The following is a 21,336-nucleotide window of genomic DNA, read 5'->3' as shown; positions in this document are numbered from 1 at the left end:
CCATGGGATCCTAGGTATGACCTGTTTCGTTTATACATTCATAAAGTCAGAGACAGGCTAGAGTTTCCTCATAGTCATTTATAAATAAAATATTTGCAGAAAATGGCTTAAGCTTTCTGAAGACCACAGCCCCAGAGACTTCCTCTCTTCATCAGCTCTGGGTGTGGATTTCTTAAGGAGCTGCTGATTTAATAATTCATAAGGGCCAATTAGCTATCAAAAGAAAAAAAAGTTCAAAATTAAATTTGCTAGTCTCAGAGAAATGTGTCTCCTGGAGGCCAAGTCAGATATCTAGGCAGAAATTCTCTTAAAATGCTTTTAGTCTATTTCTTGGTAATCACAGCCTAGAGTGCTTTCAGGGCTACCTAGTGCTCATTGAATTCTCTAATCTAACTCCTTCCTGTTGTAGATAAGAAAATGAAGCACTACAAGTGACTGTCCAGAATTACAGAACTCTGGGAACAAGGACAAGACTAAATCTCAATAGTCTTGAATCCAGCTCAGGATTTCCCCCTACACCCACAAACCTTGGGTAATAGCCAACCTCTATGACATCGTGCCTACATTTCTGTACTCTCTCTGACTCCCCAATTATCTTCCCTTGACTCCCCCTAGACAATGCCTTCAGGCTCCCTAGAGGCTGCTATAACACAAATAACCCAGGATTCCTCCAAATTAACTATTCCTGCTAGATTCTTTTCTTAAAAAAGAAAAAATTTAAATATAATATCTCACTATGTTGCCCAGGCTGGCATCAAACTACTGGGCTCAAGTAATCCCCCTGCCTTGGCTTCCCAAGTAGCTAGGACTACAGGCACATGCTGCTGTACCCAGCTTTTTTCTTTAAATGTTTGAGAAATAATGATTGTGCATTGATATGGTTTGGCTGTGTCCCCACCCAAATCTCATCTTGAATTGTAGCTCCCATAATTCCCATGTGTCCTGGGAGGGACCCAGTGGGAAGTAACTGAATCATGAGGGGAAGGCCTTTCCCATGCTATTCTCATGATAGTGAATAAGTCTCATGAGATCTGATGGTTTTATATATGGGAGTTCCCCTATACAAGCTCTCTCTTGCCTGCAGCCATGTAAGATGTGCCTTTGCTCCTCCTTTGCCTTCCACCATGATTGTGAGGCCTCCCCAGCCATGTGGAACTGTAAGTCCATTAAACCTCTTTTTCAGTCTCAGATATGTCTTTATTAGCAACATAAGAACAGACGAATACTTATATATTTATGGAACACAATGTGATGTCTTGATATGTGTACATGTTGCAGAAAGATTAAATCAAGCTAATTTATTCACCATTTTACCTATTGTTTTTTGTGGTGAAAACATTTAAAATCTATTCTTTTTTTTTTTTTTTTTTTTGAGACGGAGTCTCGCTCTGTCGCCCAGGCTGGAGTGCAGTGGCGCGATCTCGGCTCACTGCAAGCTCCGCCTCCCGGGTTCACGCCATTCTCCTGCCTCAGCCTCCCGAGTAGCTGGGACTACAGGTGCCCGCTACCACGCCTGGCTAATTTTTTGTATTTTTAGTAGAGACGGGGTTTCACCATGTTAGCCAGGATGGTCTCGATCTCCTGACCTCGTGATCCGCCCGCCTCGGCCTCCCAAAGTGCTGGGATTACAGGCGTGAGCCACCGCGCCCGGCCAAAATCTATTCTTTTAGCAATTTTGAGGTAGACAATACAGCATTAACTATGGTCACCATGCTATGCAATGAATCACTAAAACTTATTCCTCTTGTCTAACTGAAACTCTGCACCCTTTAACTAACAGTTCTCCTTTCCCCTTCCACCACTTCCCCTAGTCATCATTCTACTCTTTCCTTCTATGGGTTCAACTTTTTAAGATTCCACATAAAGGTGAGATGATTTGTTTTCCATGAGTCTGGCTTCTTTCACCTAACACAGCATCCTCCAGGTTCATCTATGTTGTTGCAAATGACTGAAATTCCTTCTTTGTAAATGCTGTATAGTATTCCATTGTGTATATATACTACATTTTTGTTTATCCATCCATTGGTTAACAAACACTTAGATTGTTTCCATATCTTGGTTACTGTAATGCTGAAATGACCATAGTGCAAATATCTCTTCGACATACTGATTTCAAATCCTTTGGATATATATCCAGAAGTGGGACAGCTGGATTGTACAGTAATTATATTTTTTGAGGAACCTCCATAGCGTTTTCCAAAATGGCTATACTAATTTACCTTCCCACCAATAGTGCACCCTTTTCTTCACAACCCCCCCAATACTTATCTTTTGTCTTTTTGGTAATAGTGATTCTAAAAGGTATGAGATGTTATCTCACTGTGGTTTTTATTTGCATTTCCCTGATGATTAGAGATACTGAGCACTTATTCATATATCTATTGGCCATTCATATGCATTCTTTCTAAAAATGTCTGTTCAAGTCCTTTGCCCATTTAAAAAAATTGGGTTGTTTTCTTGCTATTGAGTTGTTTGAGTTCCTTATATATTTTGGATATTAACCACTTATCAGATGTACGGTTTGCAAATATTTTCTCCCAATCCATGGTTGTCTCTTCACTCTGTTGTTTTCTTTGCTGTGCAGTAGCTTTTTCGTTAGATTCAATCCCATTGTGTATTTTTGCTTTTGTTGCCTGCGCTTCTGGGGTCCTGTCCAAGAAGTCATTGCTCAACCTATGGTTTTCTCTTATGCTTTCTTTTAGGAGTTTTACCATTTCAGGTCTTATGTTTAATTTATTTTGAGGGGTTTTTTTTTATATGATGTGAGATAAAGGTCCAATTTCATTCTTTTGCATGTAGATATCCAGTTTTCCCAACACCATTTATTGAAGAGACTGTCCTTTCCCCATTATCTGTTCTTAGCACCTTTGTTGAAAATCAATTGATCATAAACGCATGGGTTACTTTTTGGGATTTTTCTGAGACAGGGCCTCACTGTGTCACCTAGGCTGAAGTGCAGTAGCATGAACACAGCTCATTGCAGCCTCAACCTCCTGGGCTCAAGTGATCCTCCCGCCTCAACCTCCCCAAGCAGCCGGGGCTACAGGTGTGTACCACCACTCCTAGCTATTTTTTTTTTTCCTTTTTTGTAGAGGCAGGGTCTCACCATGTTGCCCAGGCTGGTATTTCTGGGATTTCTATTCTGTTCCATTGGTTGACATGTCTGTTTTTATGCTGGTACCATGCTGTTTTCATTAAGATAGCTTTAAAATGTATTTTGAAATCAAGGAGTGTGATGCCTCCAGCTTTGTTCTTCTTGCTCAGGATTGCTTTAGATATTTGTAGTCTTTTACGGTTTCTTAGAAATTTTAGGATTTTTTTGCTATTTCTATGAAAAATGACATTGGAATTTCAATAGGGATTACACTGAATCTGTAGAACACTTTGGGTAATATAGATACTTTAACAACATTAATGTCTCCAATCCATGAACACAAGATATCTTTCCATTTATTGTGTCATCTTCAATTTCTTTTAGCAATGTTTTATAATTTTTGATATACAGATCTTTCACCTCTTTGGTTAAATTTACTATGAGATATTTTATTTATTTTTTGATGTTATTGTAAGTGGGACTGTTTTCTTAATTTCTTTTTCAGATAGTTCATTGTTAGTATATGGAAATGCTATTTTTGTATGCTGATTTTGTATCCTACAGCTTTAAACTTAACTAAATTCATTTATCAGTTCGAATAGTTTTTTGGTGGAGTCTTTAGGATTTTAAAAAAATATATAATATCATCAGCAGAAACAATTTCCCTTCCTCCTTTTCTATTTAGATACTTTTTATTTCTATTTCTTGCCTAATTGCTCTGGCTAGGAATTCTAGTATTATGATAAATAGAAGTGGCAAGAGTAGGCATCCTGGTCTTATTCCTGATCTTAGAGAAAAAGCTTTCAACTTTTCACCATTTAGTATGTCAGCTGTGGGCTTGTCATATATGGCCTTTATTGTATTGAACTGCATTCTTTCTATAGCTAATTTGTTGAAAGTTTTTATCAAGAAAGGAAGTTGAATTTTGTCAAATGCTTTTTTGCATCTATCGAGATGATGATGTGGGTTTTGTCCCTCATTTTGTTAATATGCTGTATCACATTTATTGATCTACATATGTCAAAACATCCTAGGATCCCAGGGATAAATCTCACTTGATCATGGTGAATGATCTTTTAAATATGTTGTTGAGTTTGGTCTGCTAGTATTTTGTTGAGGATTTTTGCATCTACGTTCATCAAAGATATTGTCCTGTAGTTTTCTTTCTTTGTAGTGTCCTTGTCTGTATTTGGCATCAGGGTAATGCTGGTCTTGTAAAACGAGTTTGGAAGTATTCCCTCCTCTTCCATTTTTTGGAAGAGTTTGAGAAGGATTGGTATTAGTTCTTTAAATATCTGGTAGAGTCAGCAGTGAAACCATCAGGTCTTGGGTTTTCATTGATGGGAGACTTTTTATTACTTATTCAATCTCCTTACTCATTATTGCCTGTTCAGGTTTTCTATTTCTTCTTGATTCATCTTAATAGGTTCTAGGTTTTTAGGAATTTATTTCTTCTGCTTATGCAATTTGTTACATAGAAGTCTCTTGTGCTACTTTGTATTTCTGTGGTATCAGGTATAATGTCCACTCTTTCATTTCTGGGTTTATTTGCATCTTCTCTTTTTCTTTGTTAGTCTAGCTAAAATACTGTCAATATTGTTTATCTTTTTAAAAACCCAACTTTTAGTTTTATTGATATTTTCTATTGTTTTTCCAGTCTCTATTTTATCTATTTCTGCTCTGACTTTTGTTATTTCCTTCCTTCTGCTAAGTTTGGGATTACTCTGTTCTTTTTCTAGTTCCTTTGAGGTATGACGTAAGGTTGTTTGAGATTTTTCTTTTCCGATATAGGCATTTATTGCTATAATTTCCCCTCTCAGGACTGCTTTTGCTGCATCCCATAAGTTTTGGTATGCTGTGTTTCCATTTTTGCTTGTCTTAAAATATTTTTTATTTTCCCTTTTAATTTCTTCTTTGATCCATTGGTTGTTCTAGGGCATACTGTTTAATTTCCACATATGTGTTAATTTTCCAAGATGCCGTTATTAATTTCTAGTTTCATACCACTGTAGTTGGAAAAGATACGCAATATGACTTCTGTTTCCTTACTGATTTTCTGTCTAGATAATCTGCCCATTGTTGAAAATGGGGTATTGAAGTACCTTACTATTATTGTATTGCAGTCTGTCTCTCCCTCCAGATCTTTTAATATTCACCACATATATTTAGGTGCTCTGACATTGAGTGTGTGTGTGTGTGTGTGTGTGTGTGTATATATATATTCCATAACAATCTATATATATGATTATTATGTCTTCTTGATGAGTTGACCTCTTTACATAATGACCTTCTTTGTCTTTTTTTACAGTTTTTGAATTAAAGTCTATTTTGTCTGATGTAAGTATAGCTATTCCTGCTCCTTTGCATGGCATATCTTTTCCCATCCCTTCATTTTGAGTCTACATGTGTCCTTAACAGTGAAGTGAGTCTCTTGTAGGCAACATATTTTTTTTTTAACCCAGTCAACCACTCAATGCCTTTTGATTAGAAACTTTAATCCATTTAAATTCAAAATAATTATTATTAGGTAAGGACTTACTACAGCCAATTTGCTGATTTTTTTTTTTCCTAGTTAATTTGTAGACCCTTTGTTCCTCTTTTCTCTTGCTGTCCTCCTTTGTGATTTAATGATTTCCTGTAGTGGTATACTTTGAATCCTTTCTTTTTATCTTTTGTGTATCTACTAGGGGTTTTTGCCTCATGGTTACCATAAGGCTTACATAAAACATCTTGTAACAGGCTATTTTAAGTTGGTAACAGCTTTGATCACTTACACAAACTCTAAACTTTTACTCCTTCTTCCATTTTATGTGTTTGGTATCACATCTAACATCTTTTTATAATGTGTATCCCTTAACAGATTATTGCAACTATATAATATTTCAACCTTCATATAAGAGATGTAATTGATTTTCCACTGTCATCACAGTACTAGAATATTTTGAATTTTACTATGTGATTACTTTTACCAGTGAGTTTTGTACTTTCATGTTTTTGTGTTACTGCTTAGTAACATTTTCCTTCAGCTTGAAGGACTCCCTTTAGCATTTTGTATAAGCCAAGTCTAGTGGTGATAAATTCCCACAATTTTTGTCTGAGAAAGATTTTTATCTCCCCTTCATTTTTGAAGAACAAGATTTCTGGGCATAATATTCCTTCTAGATTATTATCTGAGCCACTGTCCAGGAGGAAAGAATCTGTTTAATTAATTTGAATATTAATTTAATAGATTATATTTCCCAAGAGCATCTGCAGGGTATAAGACAATACCAATTAATAAAAAGAGAATAAAACTCTCTATTATTTTGAAGGGCTCCTCAGGAAAAAAAAAATGGAGTAGTCTGAGTGATATCAAAAGACATAATTAAGAAAATTAGAAATGATTAGATATTATAGGGAGGCAGTTTTCATCTTAACATTATAAAAAATATATTCAAAGTGATTAAATGGCTTAACTCAAGGGGCAGAAATAAATTCCTGATCAATGAAGAGTTTTAATTAAACCTTAGATGGCTACCTAACAGAGATGCCATAAACAGGGTTTCTAAATTATAAGAATGGGGAGAGACATGTCTGAACAAGGGGACTATTCCAGCATTCTCCTCTCCCTATCCCAACCCATGAAACACATTATATGGTCTCTAAGGATTTCTCTGTTCCTAACTTTGGTCATTTCTTACTTGGTAGAGTGCTGGCAGCATATGGGATTGAATGGAGATATTGTGGTAATTCTGCTAGGTAGATGGAGAAACTAGGTTTTCCTCAATCTCAGAGGGCTCCTGTTTCCAGACAGATTAAAACTAGCAGATGGTTAGGCTCCATCATTCTCACCAGAGACCACTAGGTAGAACAGATGATGAAGTGCCATCTTCAGTGGGAGCAGCAGCCCACACATAGGCTCTTTATACTCAGAGAATCATGACAGTCCACAAAAACAGAAGTTATAATGACACAGGAATTTCAGGAACATTAGCACTTCCAGTATTTTCTAAGGATTTTCCTAACCCTGAAGACTTTCCAAGTCTAAGGAGAAACTTTGGGAGGAAGGAATAAACATTCCTATTGTCCTTAGCTCTCTCCTTGAGTTTTCCCATTCCTCACCACTGCAGTTCCACCAACCCTAGGTAGGAAGCTAAACTCAAATTTTAGTCTGCAAGATTTGTTACCACCAATATAGAGAGAGACAGAACTATTATTCACAGACATCCTAGGTAAAAAATAGAGCTGTCTCCAAAAGATCTGATTAAAAACAACAGGCTGGGCGCAGTGGCTCACGCCTGTAATCCCAACACTTTGGGAGGCTGAGGTGGGCAGATCACCTGAGGTCAGGAGTTCTAGACCAGCCTAGCCAACATAGTGAAACCCTGTCTCTACTAAAAATACAAAAATTAGCCAGGTGTGGTGGTATGCACCTGTAATCCCAGCTACTCAGGAGGCTGAGGCAAGACAATCGCTTGAATCCAGGAGGTGGATGTTGCAGTGAGCCAAGATCACACCAGTGCACTCCAGTCTGGGCAACAGAGTGAGACTCAGTCTCGGGGAAAAAATAAGAAGAAGAATGGTTAAATATTACGGGAAAGTAGGTTTTTCTACTAGGTATCATTAAGAACTTTTTAAAAATCAAATCCAATAGACTCTCTCAAGGGGCAGAAATATGAGCTAGGAAGAAAACTCTGAAATAAAAAAGTTCAAATCCTTTATAAATAGGTAAGAGATATTAAGGAGATAGGTGAAGAGTGACAACACTACATCAAAACTCAAGTATCCTGACTTCTAACTCAAAGCCATTCTCCTGTATAATAAAAGAGTAACACAGTTTTTAAAAAAAGAAACTATAATATATATCAAGGGATTATAAAAGCCCCAGATTTGAATAACAGTGAGTCTTCAGTGAGCAATGGATATACATCCTCTAAAACTTCTCACACAATTTATTTGTAAATGCCTTTTAGTAAAAAGGTAATACTTACTTAAGTCAGCCTAGTTCTGAAGTTAGCACTTTGGAAAGGCCTTCCTAATACCAAACTTTGCAGAAAAGAGTTAATATAGCAAGCTTGAGACTGCTATCCTTACAAAAGCCTGTTCGCAAATTTGGTCTTTGGCCGGCATCTGAGAACTTGGATTTCAGGAGGGATAATACAATTCTCAGGACTCATAAGAGTGGTTCACTGTGCCTAAACTGTTTATGCAATGTGCTTTATGCTGAATACCTGCTTTACTCCTGCGGGTCTGTAATTTTGGTATGTGCTAGGCAGAGGGTGTCCATGTGACCAGGCCCAAGTAAAAAGTTTGGGCACTGAGTCTAATGAACTTTCCTGGTAGACATTTCACCCTTGTCACAACTTAGGAGGAATTAAATACATCCTATGTGACTCCACCAGAGGACGACCCTTGAAAGCTCATGTTTGATTTCCTCTAGACTTTGCCCAATGTTCATTTTCCCTTTGCTGATTTTGCTTTGTATTATTTCACAGTAATATATCTTAGATGTGACTATATGCTGAGCCCTGGGTGTTCCCCTAGTGAATCATCAAAAATGGGGGTGGTTCTGGGGATCCCCAACACACATGCTGATCCTAATTCTGTCTTCCTTAGTTTCCGCCCATTGGTCCTTCAGTTCTACCCCTTAGAACAAATGTTAAAGTTAATGACAAACCAATAAGCACACAAAGAACGAACAATGTGAGCTATAGGAAAGCTCACCAGAGGAAATAATACTTGAGTTGGGCCTTGAGGTAAGAGTGGCATATAGATAAGTGGGAAAAGAGATTACAAATCAATATAGATACTCAAGTAAGCAGTATGAACACAGGGAAAACCTGAGGATTGGTGGAAGAGGGGGCATATGTGGTGGAAGAATGACGGATTAGATGGCTACTGAGAAAAATACTTCTGGGATTCTAATTCTCTAATTTTCAAGCACTGTTAGAAATCATCAGTTCACTTACAGAAGTTTCCTAACCCCAGAAACATACAAAACATATTACTTGGGTCTATTACAAAGGACTGATCACTGTCTGAATGGCCTTCTTAAATATTCTTTCAGAACATTTGCAATTTGCATTGATAACAAAAAAAAAAGTAAATTAAGGGAAGGAGCTAAAAGCTCAAATATCTAAAATGAGCAATCTAATAATGTGCACAAAAATAAGGAATGCCAAAAAAGCAAATTGTCTTTCAGTTACCTTTTTATTTTGGAAATACAAAATATCTGGAACAATAGCTCATTCCTTCAGAAGTCAATAGAAGGTAATATTAAGTATTTCATTTTCCTTTTAAGTTGCTCTTTTTGTGACTTGATATTATGGACATTCTTACAGCAATGCATTAGGAAAAGCAATAGTGCATGCATAAATAAAGGGCAGATTTTCACTTGTTTATTCAATGAGCATTTTTCATGCATTTATATGCCCAGCACTATACGAGGTTAATAGTGCAGATAACCCTTTGACTAAACATTGTTGTTTACTGTCTTTAAAAAGCACTAAAATCTAAAATTCAGATGTGATAAAATCCTCTCATCAGTGAAAATACATTAACAGGTGATGCTGTTAAAAAAGATAACTAATTAATTATATTTTTTTCTAAACTATCAGCCTTCAGATTGTTAACACTTTTCTTTCACCACAATTGGAACAGCAAGTACCCTAAAAAATTCCAGTGGGATCTATCAATATTAGATAATTGAGACAGAAAATTAACAAAGATATTCAGGACTTGGACTCAGCTCTGGATCAAGTGGACCTGATAGATATCTACAGAACTCTCCACCCCAAAACAACAGAATACACATTCTTCTCAGTGCCACATGGCACTTATTCTAAAATTGATCACATAATTAGAAGTAAATCAGTCCTCAGCAAATGCAAAAGAACTGAAATCATAACAAAAAGTCTCTCAGACCACAGCACAATCAAATTAGAACTCAAGATTAAGAAATTCACTCAAAACCACACAACTACATGGAAACTGAGCAACCTGCTCCTGAATAGACTCCTGGGTAAATAATAAAATTAAGGCAGAAATCAAGAAGTTCTTTGAAGCCAACGAGAACAAAGTGACAACGTACCAGAATCTCTGGGACACAGTTAAAACAGGGTTAAAAGGCGAATTTATAGCATTAATGCCCACATCAAAAAGCTAGAAAGATCTCAAATCGACAACCTAACATCACAACTAACAGAACTAAAGAACCAAGAGCAAACAAACCCCAAAGCTAGCAGAAGACAAGAAATAACCAAGCTCAGAGTGGGACTGAAGAAGACAGAGACACAAAAAACCCTTCAAAAAAAAAATCAATGAATCCGGGAGCTGTTGTTTTGAAAAAATTCATAAAATAGACTGCTAGCTAGACTAATAAAGAAGAAAAGAGAGAAGAATCAAATAGACAATAAAAAATGATAATGGGGATATCACCACTGACCCCACAGAAATACAAACAACCATCAGAGAATGCTATAAACACCTCTAGGCAAATAAACTAGAAAATCTAGAAGAAATTGATAAATTCCTGGACACATACACCATCCCGAGACTGAACCAGGAAGAAACTGAATCCCTGAAAAGACCAATAACATGTTCTGAAACTGAGACATTAATAAACAGCCTACCAACCAAAAAAAGCCCAGGACCAGACGGATATACAGCTGAATTCTACCAGAGGTAAAAAAAAGAGCTGATACCCTTTCTTCTGAAACTATTCCAAACAATTGAAAAGGAGGGACTCTTCTTTAACTCATTTTATGAGGCCAGCATCACCTTATATCAAAACCTGGCAGAGAAACAACAAAAAAAGAAAACTTCAGGCCAATATCCCTGATAAACATCGATGCAAAAATTCTCAATAAAATACTGGCAAACTGAATACAGCAGCACACCAAAAAACCTTATTCACCACAATCAAATTGGCTTCATTCCTGGGATGCAAGTCTGGTTCAATATACACAAATCAGTAAATGTAATTAATCACATAAACAGAACTAAAGACAAAAACCACATGATTATCTCAATAGATGCAGAAAAGTCCTTCGATAACATTCAACATACCTTCACGTTAAAAACTCTCAATAAACTAGGTACTGAAGTAACATATCTCAAAATAATAAGAGCCATTTATGACAAACCCACAGTCGATATCATACTGAATGGGCAAAAGCTGCAAGCATTCCCCTTGAAAACCAGCACAAGACAAGGATGCCCTCTCTCACCACTCCTATTCAACATAATATTGAAAGTTCTGGCCAGGGCAATCAGGCAAGAGAAAGAAAAAAGGATATTCAAACAGGAAGAGAGGAACTCAAATTGTCTTTGTTTACAGATGACATGATCCTATATCTAGAAAATCCCATCATCTCAGCCCAAAAGCTTCTTAAGCTGATAAGCAACTTCAGCAAAGTCTCAGGATACAAAATCAATGTGCAAAAGTCTCAAGCATTCCTATACACCAACAACAGGCTAGCAGAGAGCCAAATTATGAATGAACTCCTGTTCACGATTGCTAAAAAGAATAAAATACCTAGGAATACAGCTAACAAGGGAAATGAAGGACCTCTTCAAGAAGAACTACAAACCACGGCTCAAGAAAATCAGAGAGGACACAAACAAATGCAAAAACATCCCATGTTCATGGACAGGAAGAATCAATATGGTGAAAATAGCCATACTCCCCAAAGTAATTTATAGATTCAATGCTATTCCCATTAAACTACCGTTGACATTCTTCACAGAATTAGAAGAAAGTATTTTAAAATTCATATGAAACCAAAAAAGAGCTTGTATAGCCAAGACAATCCTAAGCAAAAAGAACAAAGTTGGAGGCATCACACTACTGGACTTCAAGCTACATTAAAAGGCTACAGTAACCAAAACAGCATGGTAATGGTACAAAAACAGACACATAGGCCAATGGAACAGAATAGAGAACTCAGAAATAAGACTGCACATCTACAACCACCTGATCTTCGACAAAGCTCACAAAAACAAGCAATGGGGAAAGGATTTCCTATTTAATAAATGGTGCTGGGAGAACTAGCTAGCTAGCCATATTCAGAAAATTGAAACTGGACCCCTTCCTTACACATTATACAAAAATTAACTCAAGATGGATTAAACAGTTAAATGTAAAATCCAAAACTATAAAATCCCTGGAAGAAAATTTAGGGAATACCATTTAGGACACAGGCACAGACAAAGATGTCATGAATGAAAGCAATCGCAACAAAAGCAAAAATTGACAAATGGGATATAATTAAACTAAAGAGCTTCTGCACAGCAAAAGAAACTATAATCACTGTGAACAGGCAACCTACAGAGTGGGAGAAAATTTTTGTGATCTATCCATCTGACAAAGGCCTAATATCCAGAATCTACAAAGAGTTTAAACAAATTTACAAGAAAATAACAACCCCATTAAAAAGTGGGCAAAAGATATGAACAGACACTTCTCTAAAGAAGACATTCATACAGCCAGCAAACATGGAAAAAAGCTCAACATCACTGATCATTAGAGAATGCAAATCAAAACCACAATGAGATACCATCTCACACAAGTCAGAATGGCGATTATTAAAAAGTCAAGAAACAACAGATGCTGGCAAGGTTGCGGAGAAATAAAAACACTTTTACACTGTTGGTGAGAATGTAAATTAGTTCAACCATTGTGGAAGATGGTATGCCAATTCCACAAAGACCTAGAACCAGAAATACCATTTGACCCAGCAATCCCATTACTGGGTATATACCCAAAGGAATATAAATCATTCTATTACAAAGATACATGCACATGTATGTTCACTGCAACACTGTTCACAATAGCAAAGACATGAAATCAACCCAAATGCCCATCAAGGATAGACCAAATAAAGAAAATGTGGTACGTATACACCATGGAATACTATGCAACCATAGAAAGGAATAAAATCATGTCCTTTGCAGGGACATGGATGGAGCTGGAAGCCATTATCCTCAGCAAGCTAACACAGGAACAGAAAACCAAACACCGCATATTCTCACTTGTAAGTAGAAGCTGAACAATGAGAACATATGGACACAGGGAGGGGAACACCACACTGGGGCCTATCAGGAGTTGGGTGGGGGAAGGGAGATCATTAGGAAAAATAGCTAATGCATGCTGGGCTTATCACCTAGGTGATGGGTTGATAGGTGCGGCAAACTACCATGGCACATGTTTACCTATGTAACAAACCTGCACATCCTGCACATGTGCCCTGGAACTTAAAAGAAAAATAAATTTTTTTTAAAAAAAAGAAAAAAATTCTATGCAAGGTTTGATTAAAATCTATGGCCATGCTTAGAGTTATTCTTATATGAATTTTCTTGGGAGTGAAACCATCATAATTGGGTCACGGATACCAAGCTCAATGCTTAACTTTACATATTAACCTAACTAACCATATTAACTTAACTAGGTGTGGAGACTAGTTCACAGAGGAGATACTGTAGCAAGATTGCCCCATCGCAAACCTGCACTGAGTAGTAAAGTTAATCAGGAAAATCAGGGAGGAAACTGTAACTCCACTGCCAACACTTCTCCCTCTCAAATTCTATCCCATTGATTGGCAGCTGGCTCAGTCTTCCTTCAGCACCTCTTCTTCCATCTAAAACCACACAATTTCTCAGGTTAAAGTTAACTTCAATCAATCTTGTTATCCAAACCATCTGTCACTACAGAGGCATTTGACATGTTGTAATCTTAGCATCCCTGGGCTATTTGAGTGACATCAAATTTGTTTCCAGAAACAGTTTCAAAGAGGTCTGTAATGGGATAGACCTATGTTCAAAACACAGTTCTATCACTAATGAGCCATGTGAGACTGTACAACTTACTTAACCTTTCTTAGCTTTGGTGAGTAATAATACTTACCTAACAGAATTGTTGTGAGGTTAAATTAAAACGGGTAAAACACTTAGCATAGTGTCTAACACCTAGTAATGACTGATAAAAACATAGGTATTATCAGTATGATTCCCTTGAAATCAATTTTTTTTTCCATTCTCACTTCTCATGGTGATCATGTTATCTAGTAATGACTGATAAAAAGGTGAATATGTATTATTAGTATGATTCCCTTGAAATGATTTTTTTCTCCATCCTCACTTCCCGTGGTGATCATGTTACCGTAATCAAAAATTTGTACACAGCCTGAGAAAAGAAATATAATTACTTCTAGGTTCAAAAAACAATTACTTTATGTACTAAAACAAGATTTTGCCTAACATTTTCATGGCTCATAGGGACAAGCAGAGTATCTGAAATCACTACTGAGAAAATTCAAGAAATGTGGTAATATGACTGCACTTATTCCAGGAACTCATTACCTCACACTGGTATTATTTCATTAGCCTCCCCACTAGATTGCTTTTCCCCAGCGCTTAAAGGCAGCATGGCATAAGAAGAAAAAGCATGAACTTTGCAGCGAGTCAGGCATATATTCTAGTCCTGACTTTACAACTTACTAGCTATGTGACTTGAGCTTGTTACTCTACCCTTCTCTGTAAAGGCACCTCAAGATTCTCATCTATAAAATGGTGATAATAATAGTATATACCTCACAGGATTGTCGTGAAGATTAAGTGAATTAACATATGATCTAAAATATTTACAACAGTGACTGGCAAATAGTAAGCATTCAAGGAACATTGGCTGGTAATATTATCAGCTATATGCTCTTTAAAGACAGTGACTAATTCATTGTTTTAAAAATCCCACATGTGGCCTAGTGTTGCAAATAGGTATCACACTTGCTTTACTGAACAATTTTTTAAAAGCATTTATGTACTCCTAATGCAATTTCAGAAATGGAAAGCATCCTTTAAATCACTGGCCATATACAGGATAAAAATATTGTTCCAGTAATTCTTAATATATAAGGAATTTGTTATCAGGGAAGAGGAATAGAATATCTTTTAAAATAATGACCCTGAAGATTTAATTTTCTAATTTAAAGAAAACTGCAAGGCTAAGAAGAAAGAAAACTGAGTAGCATTCACAGATAAATGTGGACTGCAGGTTATTTCATTCTTCTACTATAATAGCAAGGCATCCTTTTATTATAAGCCTCCACCTGTGTTGGTTATTAAAAACCATGTATCATAGCAATTGACATCATATCAATTGTACTCAAAGTAATTTTCCTCCAAATAGAATAACAGATTTCTCATTATATTATCTAAGCATTTAATATAAAAGCTTTTCCCTATAATCTCAATTCTATTTCTTTGGAGAAAATGAAGCTCTATGTTAGGAAAACAACCTTTGTGACAACCTTAGGACAATTTAGAATGCAATGGTGCATAGGAAGCCACTGGGCTAAAAATAACACCTGGGTTTTCATATAAGCTGATCAACCATATCTTTAAGAACTTGGGCCAATCATTTCATGAGTCTGGGCCTCAGTTTCCTCATTTATCTAGTTGAAAAACCATTAATATTCACATTGTTGTAAGAATAGATTAATGACAGTACATATTTAGTAAGCTATGAAGTATTAAACAGATGTGCAATGATATAATTAATTTAAAATTAGTATTCTGGGAAGGAGAATGGCATTTTCAAGTTCCTTTGATAACAAGAAAGAAACCCACTATAAATTACTTTAACAAAACAGGAGAATTTATTGCAAGGATACAGGGATATCTCAGAGAACTCCAAAGCTGCACCTCTTGAGAAACTGGAATCAGAAACTGCAAAGTCATCAGGAACCAAATTTTCCCTCTCTCTCATCTCTGGCTTTTCACTAGATCCAACTAGTGTCTCTTGGGCCCAGTTTCAGGTTTCCAGGGGTTAGCCTGACTTAGATCCAGGGTCTACCCCTGGTCCAATCAACTAAATATAGGGAGTAGGAAGAGTCTGCATAAGGCAGAATTAAGACTCCTGTATAAATCCAAGCCACAGAAAAACAAAAAAGAACAAATTTGAATACAAAAACAAGTATAAAAACTGGACAATAATAACACATCATCAGAACAAGACTGCGGAGTTGTTTTGGAGAAGAATAAAGAATTTGACTGAATTTGGACTTTTAAGTCAACTGCAACTTTAAAATTTTAAGAGTATTCACTAACATAATACAAACAGAATATATAACTTCCAAATTAATGGACTGAAAAAAGAGTGGGAGGGCTTGCAATCTGGTAGAAGGCAGGAAAGAAAAAGACAACGATAAACAGTAAAAACACAGTAGTGAGCATTATACAAACAGTACAAATAAATCTAACATCAGTAATTATAATAAATGTAAAATTTCAAGTTAAGACAAATACTGTCAGATTGATTTTAAAAATTCATTTATAGGCTGTTTTGCAAGAGATACACCTAAAATACATAAACATAGAAAGGCTGAAAGTAAAGGGATAGAAAAAGATGTACCAGGCTAAAATTAGACAAAACTATATGATAGATAAAACAGAATTAATGGCAAAAAGCATTGATGGAGAAATAAAGAGGCCTATTATATATGATTAATAGGAGTAATCTAGCAAGAAGATAGAACTACTCTGGAACATGTATGGCTCTAATTCATAGCTTCTAAATATATGAAGCAAAAGTTGACAGATTTACAAGGAGAAACTGACAAGTCTACAATTGAAGTGGTAGATTCTAACAAACCTCTCTAGATAACTGATAGATTAAGAATAAGAAAATTACCAAGTATGTGAATATTTATATAATAATTAGCAAGTTTGATCCAACAAATGATTTAGATAACAACAATTATAGAGTACATTCTTCTTAAGCACATATGAAAGATTTATAAAAATTAATCGATCCAAGGCTCATAAAGCCACCCTCAACAAATTTCAAAGATTTTATCTTTGGCTCCAATGCACTTATAACATAAATTACAAACCAATAGCAAAAATATTGTTTAATATTCTGTCTTGTGGTTAAAGATGACAGAATGAACACAAATAGTTAACTTTTTACCTCCAGAAATCCAACTACAATAAATGTAAAGGGTTGCTTTATTTTTGGTTTTCTTTTTAGTTATAAACCCACAAGGACGAAGAGAATGGAAGAAGAAATTGCAGCAACAAAACTGTGGATATCGGAGAATGGAGGGAGTGGTAACTGACTGCAGATTTGAGAAAACTGAGTCCTAAGCCAGCAGTGGGAAAAAGCAGCCTGGTTTATACCATGGAACCTCCAAAAGTCTCTGGAAGTGGTGTTATACATACAGGTGAGCTGATTTTTAAGAAGCACTTAGGCCTCTATGTCATCTCCACTATTATACCTCGCTGGGTGACTCATCACCTTGGCGCCCCTTAATCCATACAGGAAACCAGAATTTATTCTCTGAAGAAGTTAAAAAGCAGGGGTTTTGCCCTAGGGGCCACTAGACACTTTTGAAGATGCAGATGCTTTACTGAAAACATGTAGAACTAAGGGAAAACTTACTTTCTAACAGTTGAAAAAACCCAGTCCACTCCACACTGAAACTGTAGAATGTTGGGAGCCATGATTATACCCTTCCATGAAGAGTAAGAGAGAGCTTTCTAAGTTGTTTAAGAAAAACAATTTAGATATTGCCACATTGATAAAGTCTACTAGATCATCTGACAGTGAGGCCCACAGCTGGTAGGCTCTACTTAAACGCACAGAGCTTTCAACTAGCCTTTAGTGCTCTGTCTTTAAACTTGAGCAGACAATTGAGAACAATACATATTTTAATAGACACTATGGAATAAAACACAGAGATCAAGCCCGTGGGCAGAGAAAAAGGTAACCTGGAGAAACAGAGACTATACAGAGAAATGAAAGCTTTAAAAGCCATTATTAATATCTTCACAAAGATAATGGACCCATGATAGAAAAACAGGATGAATATGGAAGCAATTGGAGAAAAACAAAGAGCTCTTGGAAGCTAAAAACATAAATAGGAGAAACCCAGAAATAGACCTTCACATTTATGGTCAATTTACTTTTGGTGAGGGTACCAAGACAAGTCAATGGAGAAAAAAGAATATTTTCATCAAATGGTGCTGGGACAACCATATATCGATATCCAAAATAATGAATTTAGACCACTATTTCATACTACATACAGAAATTAACTCAGAATGGATGAAGGGCTTAAATGTAAGAGCTAAATCTATAAAATTCTTAAAAGAAAATATAGCCATAAATCTTTGTGACTTCGGACTAGATAACAGATATGACCTCAAAACCACAACCAACAAAGGAAAAAATAAACACATTTGGACTTTAACAAAATTTCTTGTGTTTCAAAAGATACTATCAATAGAGTAAAAATTCAACTCATAGAACAAGAGAAAATATTTGCTAATCATATATCTGATAAGGGTTTGGTATCCAGAATATATAAAGTACTCTTATATTTCAATAATAAAAAGACAACCGAATTCCAAAACAGTCAAAAGATTTAAATAGATATTTCTGCAAAGAACATATACAAATAGCCAAAATCACATAAAAAGGTTTTTGTTTTTTTTTAACGGCAGCATTTTTATTTTTCCTTACACAATGATGTGCTGCTGGGGCCTAATGTTCTCACGTAACAGTAGAAAACCAAAATTTGTTGTCATCTCTTTGAAGAATTGAGAATTGCATACAAAAAAACCTTACATAAATTAAAAGGATTAATACATTTACAGGTGTAAATACAAACCACTTCCAACTCAAGGCAAGTTAACAGCCCTCGGTGTTCTGGCAGGAAAACATCAGCTAAGAAAGGAAACTGGGTCCTATGGCTTGGACTTTTCCAACCCTGACAGACCAGCAGGACAGAAACCACTGGTTCAGGAGCCCTTACCAGCCTCTAGAGAAATTCCAGAACACTAAGTCCTGACACATTAATACCCTGCACAGATCGGATACTGCTGGCCACAAAGACTCACCAAGCCACAGACTTGTCTTCCACAAGCACGTTCTTACATCAGCCACAAAGTGGCCACTTGTACTAAGGGGTGAAATCAAAGATATGTATAGGCATTCTACAAATACCAAGGGGTAAAAGTTAACTTGAATACAAGGTCAAAATCAGCAACAAGTTCTACAATCAAGTGCTGATATCAGATACAAGCTTCAAGGACAATTTCTTTTTGAAGGCTTATTCCAGTTTCATGAGGCTAGCATGAAGTGTATGCATTTGCCAGGGGCAATTTATACTTCTGAATTAACCCATGCAGCAAATGCTACACATCTGCTTACGGTCCATTTAGAAGCATTTGCGGTGGACGATGGAGGGGCCAACTTGTTGTACTCCTGCTTGCTAATCCACATCTGCTGGAAGATGGACAGTGAGGCCAGGATGGAGCTGCAGATCCACACAGAGTACTTGCGCTCTGGGGGCGCGATGATCTTGATCTTCATGGTGCTGGGTGCCAGGGCAGTGATTGCCTTCTGCATCCTGTTGGTGATGCCCGGGTACATGGTAGTGCCGCTGGACAGCACCTTGTTGGCATGTAGGTCTTTGCAGATGTCCACATCACACTTCATGATGGAGTTGAAGGTGGTCTCATGGATGCCACAAGATTCCATGCCCAGGAAGGAAGGCTATAACAGCGCCTCCAGACACCAGGACCACTCATTGCCAATGGTGATGACCAGGCTGTCAGGCAGCTCCTAGCTCTTCTCCAGAGAGGAGGAGGATGCGGCGGTGGCCATCTCCTGTTTGAAGTCCAGGGCAACATAGCACGGCTTCTCCTTGATGTCACCCATGATCTCCCACTCAGCCATGGTGTTGAAGCTGTAGCTGTGCTCGGTGAGGATCTTCATGAGGTAGTCAGTCAGGTCCCCACCAGCCAGGTCCAGATGCAGGACGGCATGGGGGAGGGCTTAGGCCTCGTAGATGGGCACTGTATGAGTGACCCCATCTCCAGGGTCCATAACAATGCCAGTGGTGCATCCAGAGGCATAGAGGGACAGCATGGCCTGGATGGCCACGTACATGGACAGGGTGTTGAAGGTATCAAACATGATCTGGGTCATCTTCTCTCTGTTGGCCTTGGGGTTCACAAGGGCCTCCGTCAGCAGCACCAGGTGCTCCTCTGGGGCCACACGCAACTCATTGTAGAAGGTGTGGTGCCAAATCTTCTTCATGTCATCCCAATTGATGACGATGCCATGCTCAATGGGGTCAGAGTCCCAATCTTCAGGGTCAGGATGCCATGCTTTCTCTGGGCCTCATCACCCACGTAGGAGTCCTTCTGACCCATGCCCACCATCGTGCCCTGGTGCCAGGGGCGCCTAAGGATGGAGGGGAACACGGCTCGGGGGGCGTCGTCCCCAGCAAATCCAGCTTTGCACATGCCGGAGACACTGTCAATGACCAACATGGCAATCTCTTCTTCCATTGTGACAGGCGGAGGAGCAGGGCGGCAGAGCAGTAGGAGGACATGGTGCACGGGCTGGCGGCAGCGACTGTGTGATACTCAACGTCATTAACCATCAGGAAAATGCATATCAAAACTGGAGTACCAGACAGGCATAGTGGCTTATGCCTATCATCTCAGCACTTTGGGAGGCCAAGGCGGGAGGATCACTTGAGTTTGAGGAATTCGAGACCAACCTGGGCAACACTGCAAGACCTCGTCTCTACTAAAGATTAGCCAGGCATGGTGGTGTGTGCCTGTGGTCCCAGCTACTCAGGAGGCTGAGGTGGGAGGATTGACTGAGCCTGGGAGACTGAGACTGTACTGAGCTATGACCATGCCACTACACTCCATCCTGGGAGACAGAAAGAGACTCTGTCTCAAAAAAAAAACCCAAAACAAAACAAATAAACAAAACCGAGGTACCAAATCACACCCAGTAGGATAAATATAATTAACAAGATGGACAATAATAAATGTTGATGAGGATGTGATGTGGAGAAACTGGAACCCTCACAAACTGCTGGTGGAAATGTAAAATGGGTACACTTGGAAATACAGTTTGGCAGTTCCTCAAAACATTAAAGAGAATTATCATAGCAGCCAGCAATTTCACTCCTTAGGTATACCCAAAGGAGTTTAAAACACGTGTCCACGGCCGGGCGCAGTGGCTCACACCTGTAATCCCAGCACTTTGGGAGGCTGAGGCGGGCAGATCACGAGGTCAGGAATTTGAGACCAGCCTGACCAACATGGTGAAACCCCGTCTCTACTAAAAATACAAAAATTAGCCACACGTGGTGGCATGTACCTGTAATCCCAGCTGCTCAGAAGGCTGAGGCAGGAGAATAGCTTGAACCCGGGAGGCGGAGGTTGCAGTGAGCTGAGAT

General features: G+C 37.8%; 1 protein-coding gene and 1 pseudogene across 1 annotated transcript in view; both read right to left on the bottom strand.

Moving 5' to 3' along the window:
- Nucleotides 1-21,336, bottom strand: part of SYN2 (synapsin II) — a 184,201-nt gene that overhangs the window by 102,736 nt on the left and 60,129 nt on the right. The gene's annotated exons all lie outside the window — the stretch shown is intronic.
- On the bottom strand, nt 19,200-20,516 carry LOC134809537 (actin, cytoplasmic 2-like; annotated as a pseudogene).

This window comes from Pan troglodytes, chromosome 2 (genome assembly GCF_028858775.2).
Source record: "Pan troglodytes isolate AG18354 chromosome 2, NHGRI_mPanTro3-v2.0_pri, whole genome shotgun sequence".
Taxonomy (NCBI): domain Eukaryota; kingdom Metazoa; phylum Chordata; class Mammalia; order Primates; family Hominidae; genus Pan; species Pan troglodytes.
The sequence above is the reverse complement of the archived record's forward strand: the minus strand, read 5'-3'. Positions and strand labels throughout refer to the sequence as shown.